Source organism: Nothobranchius furzeri, chromosome 6, assembly GCF_043380555.1.
Source record: "Nothobranchius furzeri strain GRZ-AD chromosome 6, NfurGRZ-RIMD1, whole genome shotgun sequence".
Classification (NCBI taxonomy): Eukaryota; Metazoa; Chordata; class Actinopteri; order Cyprinodontiformes; family Nothobranchiidae; genus Nothobranchius; species Nothobranchius furzeri.
The window spans coordinates 65,856,949-65,864,990 of NC_091746.1; positions in this window are offsets into that span (position 1 = coordinate 65,856,949).

An 8,042-nucleotide genomic window follows, 5' to 3' on the forward strand; every position below is an offset into this window, starting at 1 on the left:
CATCATATTATTCCACATGTCAACACTGCCATGTGAGAATATTTTGGTAATTTTATGATGAGTTATGTATTTTTCATGATTTTTTGAAACATTTGGTCAGTAAGTCACAAAATGAAACTCATTGTTTTTGTTGAAAATCAATTAAATCTAAAGACATTATCAAGTATTTATGTTGTTTGTAATATTCTGTTGATGTATAGATTATTGTTTGATAATCTCACTCATTAAATCTTCACGTTCTTTAATAAGGAAACAGTGGAATTCCATTGTAATCACGATTGAGAAGTCAGCCATGCCTCTGAAAGATGTGTATAGGATTTGCAGGTTTAATGACGTATCCTGAGTGTTACTTTCATTGCGCCGGTTGAAGTGAGCTGACGGGACGCCGGCGGGAGAACGTGTTTTTGGGGCGGGAGCGCGTGAGGACTGGCGAAGGTGAGGGCGGGGCCGGGTGGGCGACTGGCGCTGGGGGCTTGGAACCCGTTGATAACTGCTTGCAGTTCTAGTTAGGGTTCCAAGCCCAAAGGGCAGGGAACCCTATTGTTTTTCTACGGATTTTTCATTATTTATTATTTATTATTATTCTTCTCCGGTAAAACTATATGGGCGCAAGAGCCTGAAATTGCCAGGGAAAATCTGACATGGCAGTCTGATAGAAAATCCTGACCGCTACTCAGATTCGAAAATTTGGACCCCGCGTCACCTAGGTGGCGCTATTGCGGAGGTCAACACGTTTCAGCTGCTAGCTCCCAAACCGTAGGTCCTACAGTCAAAAACTTTATATGTACATGATCCTTGCATGGTTCCCCATCTTTTTTGTATTGGCCACGCCCATTTCCGCCTAACTAGATTTTTTGCTAGATCGCAAAAAATGCAAAACTTAGTTTTAATCACCTATTCGACATTTTTCGTCGAATCAACTTCAAACTTCGTACATATGATCTATGGACTAAGATAAGTTGTTGTGATGCAGAAAAACGCAGAAATATTGAAAATTGGGCTAATGACACCATGTCAAAATCAGTGCGCTAGCTAGCACATGTGCTAATTGATGATATCTTCACCATATCTCAAGATAAAGTGATGAGACTCTAGACCCTTATGAAGTATGAGCGGTAAGCTCTATCTTCCCCATTTTGTTTGGATTCACCAAAAGGGGGCGCTAAAGAGTCAAAAAGTTAGTTTGAGCTAAACGGCTTGATGGATTTCCACAGAACTTGGCACATATGTTAATCATTGGACCCTTAAGCTATATTTTGAAAATGATTAAAAAGTGGGCGTGGCTTATAGACTTTAAAAATTTTTGCCCTTTAACTGATGAAAAATACATATTCTATACAGAAAGTTACAAATCATATCAGTCATAGTGACATCTACAATCACAGAAAAAAGTTTGAATTTTGTCCAATAGTTGGCGCTGTTGTACCCCAAAAACTTTTTTGGCATGTTTCTCCTCAATATTTTAGTAAACAAGCAAATGGTCTCATCCAGTATGTTCATTGACTCAGTCAAATTAAGATGAGTATTTTAAAAAATGTTTTAAACTTATGCTAATTAGTAGAAATTTGCATAGTAAGTCAAACGTACTTTCGTTAACTCCTCCCGGCCGTCAAACCCAATCACATCACAACTTTGCCTGACAAGAGAGGAGGAGCGGCTGACCAAAAGATCTGAAGGGATTTTGGATAATTTTCTTACTTTTTTAAATATGAATTTTTTAAATATTTTTTGGGGAATGAAAAAGTTTTTTTAGCATAACTTCAAAATATTTGGACATTTTTCAAAGCTGTTCATAACAGTCAAACCTAAGGTCAATTCAAGTGTATGTCTTGATTTTCACCTTGATTAAACAATAGGGGGCGCTATAAATAGCAATACATTATACTGCTGACCTGGTTAAATGGATCTGCACGAAACTTAGTGGTTGTCATCATTGTAGAGTCTTAAGACTACATTATCAATATGGTAATGATTGATCAATGTGGGCGTGGTTTATGATCATTTAAAATTTCAAATTTGAAAAATTTCCTAAAAATCATTATTTTCATGTAAGAAGCTACGTTTTCCAGATTATGTTAACTGGATAGCCATGAGCTTAGATATTGAAAACCGCAGCTCCACGAAGATGTTTGCGCTTTAAATTTACAAAAATACATTTTTAGGCTAGCAATTGTAGCGCAAATTCTTTTTTCACAATCTTCTTGACATTTGCCATAAAGTTCACTCTTAGGTGGTTTATGAAATAAAAAAAAATGTCGTCTTGATTTGAGCTCCCCCTTGTGTTTAATTATAGGACTTATTTTTGTCTACAGCAACTAACGCAAATATTATTTTATTGTAGGTACAATTTTACATTTATGACCCCAACAAAAATATAAAAAGAATTCTCACATCACAGAGGCAATCTCGGAATATTTTGAGATTTTTGTACGAAAGCATTGATTTTTAATTATTTTTTAACTTTTTGCCAGTTTTTCTGTATAGTTGGACAACAACGTAATTAATTTTTGTTAGAAAGTTTTTTAGGTATACAGTAAATATAAACCAATTACAACATTCAACATGTACCTATGGTGATCTGAGATTTTTCTATAAATTTTAGAAAGTAGCACTATTTTTTTATGAATATTTTAATTTTGACTGTGACCCTTACAGTTATATTTACTGATTTTTCTTCAAAAAAGCTTTGAGTCTACTGATTTAAAAACAACATCATATTATTCCACATGTCAACACTGCCATGTGAGAATATTTTGGTAATTTTATGATGAGTTATGTATTTTTCATGATTTTTTGAAACATTTGGTCAGTAAGTCACAAAATGAAACTCATTGTTTTTGTTGAAAATCAATTAAATCTAAAGACATTATCAAGTATTTATGTTGTTTGTAATATTCTGTTGATGTATAGATTATTGTTTGATAATCTCACTCATTAAATCTTCACGTTCTTTAATAAGGAAACAGTGGAATTCCATTGTAATCACGATTGAGAAGTCAGCCATGCCTCTGAAAGATGTGTATAGGATTTGCAGGTTTAATGACGTATCCTGAGTGTTACTTTCATTGCGCCGGTTGAAGTGAGCTGACGGGACGCCGGCGGGAGAACGTGTTTTTGGGGCGGGACCGCGTGAGGACTGGCGAAGGTGAGGGCGGGGCCGGGTGGGCGACTGGCGCTGGGGGTTTGGAACCCGTTGATAACTGCTTGCAGTTCTAGTTAGGGTTCCAAGCCCAAAGGGCAGGGAACCCTATTGTTTTTCTACGGATTTTTCATTATTTATTATTAGGGTTCCAAGCCCAAAGGGCAGGGAACCCTATTGTTTTTCTACGGATTTTTCATTATTTATTATTTATTATTTATTATTATTATTCTTCTCCGCTGTGTCTGTATGGGCGCAAGAGCCTGAAATTGCCAGGGAAAATCTGACATGGCAGTCTGATAGAAAATCCTGACCGCTACTCAGGTTCGAGAATTTGGACCCCGTGTCACCTAGGTGGCGCTATTGCGGAGGTCAACACGTTTGAGCTACTAGCTCCCAAACCGTAGGTCCTACAGTCAAAAACTTTATATGTACATGATCCTTGATTGATTCTCCATCTTTTTTGTATTGGCCACGCCCATTTCCGCCTAACTAGATTTTTTGCTATATCGCAAAAAATGCAAAACTTAGTTTTAAACACCTATTCGACATTTTTCGTCGAATCAACTTCAACCTTCGTACATATGATCTGTGGACTAAGGTAAGTTGTTGTGATGAAGAAAAATGCAGAAATATTGAAAATTGGGCTAATGACACCATGTCAAAATCAGTGCGCTAGCTAGCACATGTGGTAATTGATGATATCTTCACCATTTCTCAAGATAAATTGATGAGACTCTAGACCCTTATGAAGGATGAGCGGTAAGCCCTATCTACCCCATTTTGTTTGGATTCACCAATAGGGGGCGCTAAAGAGTCAAAAAGCTTGTTCCAGCTAAACGGCTTGATGGATTTCCACAGAACTTGGCAGATATGTTAATCATCGGACCCTTAAGCTATATTTTGAAAATGATTAAAAAGTGGGCGTGGCTTATAGGCTTTAAAAATTTTCGCCCTTTTACTCATGAAAAATACATATTCTATACAGAAAATTACAATTCATATCAGTCATAGTGACATCTACAATCACAGAAAATTTTTTGAATTTTGTCCAATAGGTGGCGCTGTGGTACCCCAAAAATATTTTTGGCATGTTTCTCCCCATTTCTTTTGTAAAAAAAACAAATGATCTCATCCAGTGTGTTCATTGAGTCAGTCAAATTTAGATGAGTATTTTAAAAAATGTTTTAAACTTATGCAAATTAGTAGAAATTTGCATAGTAAGTCCAGCGTACTTTCGTTAACTCCTCCCGGCCGTCAAACTCAATCACATCACAACTTTCCCTGACAAGAGAGGAGGAGCGGCTGACCAAAAGATGTGAAGGGATTTTGGATAATTTGCTTATTTTTTTTAATATGATTTTTTTAAATAATTTTTTGGGAATGAAAAAGTTTTTTTAGCATAACTTCAAAAGATTTTGACATTTTTCAAAGCTGTTCATAACAGTCATACCTAAGGTCAATTCAAGTGTATGTCCTGGTTTTCAACTTGATTAAACAATAGGGGGCGCTATAACTGGGAAGCAATTATACTGCTTAACCGGCTAAATGGATCTGCACGAAACTTAGTGGTTGTCATCACTATAGAGGCTTAAGACTACATTATCAATATGGTAATGATTGATCAAAGTGGGCGTGGTTTATGATCATTTAAAATTTCAAATTTGAAAAATTTCCTAAAAATCACTATTTGCATGTAAGAGGCTAAGATTTCCAGATTGTGTTAACTGGATAGGCTAGAGCTTATGTCACGAAAGCCGCAGCTCCACAAAGAGGTTTGCGCTTTATATTTACAAAAATACATTTTTAGGCTAGCAATTGTAGCGCAAATTCTGTTCTCATAATCTTCTGGTAATTTGTCACAAAGTTCACTCTTAGGTGGTTTATGAAATAAAAAAAATGTCGTCTTGATTTGAGCTCCCCCTAGTGTTTAATTATAGGACATATTTTTTTCTACAGCCACTAATTCAAATATTATTTTATTGTAAGTACAGTTTTACATTTATGACCCCAACAAAAATATAAGAAGAATTCTCACATCACAGAGGCAAGCTAGGAATATTTTGAGATTTCTGTACAAAAACATAGATTTTTAATGAATTTTTAACTTTTTACCAGTTTTTCTGTATAGTTGGACAACAACGTAATTAATTTTTGTTAGAAAGCTTTTTAGGTATACAGTAAATATAAGCCATTTACAACATTCCACATGTACCTATGGTGATCTGAGATTTTTCTCCTAATTTTAGAAAGTAGCACTATTCTTTTATGAATATTTTAATTTTTGTTGTGACCTTTATAGTTATATTTCCCAATTTTTCTTCAAAAAAGCTTTGAGTCTACTGATTTAAAAACAACATCATATTATTCCGCATGTTAACACTGCCATGTGAGAATATTTTGGTAATTTTATGATGATTTATGTATTTTTCATGATTTTTTAAAACATTTGGTCAGTAAGTCCCAAAATGAAACTCGTAGTTTTTGTTGAAAATCTTTTAAATCTAAAGACATTATCAAGTATTGATGTTATTTGTAATATTCTGTTGATGTATAGATCATTGTTTGATAATCTCACTCATTAAATCTTCACGTTCTTTAATAAGCAAACAGTGGAATTCCATTGTAATCACGATAGAGAAGTCAGCCATGCCTCTGAAAGATATGTGTATAGAGCTCCGGGAGTTGACGTCACTTCTCCCGGCATGCAACAGTTCAAATCAAAACGGCGCCATTTTGGCATGCAGAAGCCGGCAGCTGGACTATATGTTATTGTCAGAAAACTCAATCAAACGGGAAATATGGTAGATTCCTGTTGTGCCCCAGGATGCAGAACAGACGCGGACGACATAAGGAATGAGCCATCTACAGGATTCCCCAGGATCCGGAGCGCCACAAACGTTGGATCATTGTAATAAAACGCGCTAGTGACCGGGCGAAAATGAAGCTGTGGGATCCCGAGAGTAAAGGATTTTGCTTAAGCAGCGACCGCTTCATATCAGGTACTTAAACCAACGTTTCCTCAACTGTGTATGGTATTTATTTTAAATGCTTTTAATATGATTCTTAGTGGGCTTCCTAAACTTATTTTGGCGTGGCTTTTTCTGTCTTATTACTCATAGCAACAAGTAAACATCACGTAAAACGTTGCCTCGTTAGTTCTGCGTGCTGCCGTTTACGTGTTTTATGATCACAGCAATTAACCGGCTAAGCTGTATTTCATTTTTAAGCAATGGTTGATCAGATCACACATAAAAAGCACTTTGGATTGCTATTATCTGTCTCACCGAGACTACTTACGTGTAAATCTGTTATTTGTCCGTCCATCCATCCATTTTCATCCGCGTATCCGGAGTCGGGTTGCGGGGGCAGTAGCATGACTTCCCTCTCCCCAGCCGCCGGAGCACCGCGGTGCCGGACCCAGTTCCTCCGGGTAAATCCCAAGGGGTTCCCCGGTCGGTCCGGTGTTGTGCCGGTATGAAGTCTGCTCTGACAGCTTCTGGCGTCGGAGCGGGCAGTAGAGTCGAGAGTCCCAGACCTTCTCCCCAGCTCCTCCGGCCGGGGGAATCCCAAGGGGTTCCCCGGTCGGTCCGGTGTTGTGCCGGTATGAAGTCTGCTCTGACAGCTTCTGGCGTCGGAGCGGGCAGTAGAGTCGAGAGTCCCAGACCTTCTCCCCAGCTCCTCCGGCCGGGGGAATCCCAAGGGGTTCCCCGGTCAGGTCCGGTGTTGTGCCGGTAAGAAGGCGGCTCCGACAGCTTCTGGCGTTTTTAAAAAGTATCCCAGGGGCACGGTAAGGGTCGGAGATGTTTAGTCTATTTAATTTCTGACTATATAAAACGATTTCTTCTGTTTTAAAGTGTGAAGTAAACTCCGACGAAGTAAAATCCAAGCGGATCCCGTTCATGTTCGTGGTTACATCCGTGTTTGTTTACCTTTTTTTGCATGCCAAAATGGCGTCCACTAACTGAGAGTCACGTGGGGTCCGGAGCTCTATAGGCTTTGCAGGTTTAATGACGTATCCTGAGTGTTACTTTCATTGCGCCGGTTGAAGTGAGCTGACGGGACGCCGGCGGGAGAAGGTGTTTTTGGGGCGGGACCGCGTGAGGACTGGCGAAGTTGAGGGCGGGGCCGGGTGGGCGACTGGCGCTGGTGGCTTGGAACCCGTTGATAACTGCTTGCAGTTCTAGTTTATTATTAGGGTTCCAAGCCCAAAGGGCAGGGAACCCTATTGTTTTTCTACGGATTTTTCATTATTTTTTATTATTTATTATTATTTATTATTATTCTTCTCCGCTAAAACTATATGGGCGCAAGAGCCTGAAATTGTCAGGGAAAATCTGACATGGCAGTCTGATAGAAAATCCTGACCGCTACTCAGATTCAAAAATTTGGACCCCGCGTCACCTAGGTGGCGCTATTGCGGAGGTCAACACGTTTCAGCTACTAGCTCCCAAACCGTAGGTCCTACAGTCAAAAACTTTATATGTCCATGATCCTTGGATGATTCCCCATCTTTTTTGTATTGGCCACGCCCATTTCCGCCTAACTAGATTTTTTGCTAGATCGCAAAAAATGCAAAGCTTTGTTTTAATCACCTATTCGTCATTTTTCGTCGAATCAACTTCAAACTTCGTACATATGATCTATGGACTAAGATAAGTTGTTGTGATGCAGAAAAACGCAGAAATATTGAAAATTGGGCTAATGACACCATGTCAAAATCAGTGCGCTAGCTAGCACATGTGCTAATTGATGATATCTTCACCATATCTCAAGATAAAGTGATGAGACTCTAGACCCTTATGAAGTATGAGCGGTAAGCCCTACCTTCCCCATTTTGTTTGGATTCACCAAAAGGGGGCGCTAAAGAGTCAAAAAGTTAGTTTGAGCTAAACGGCTTGAT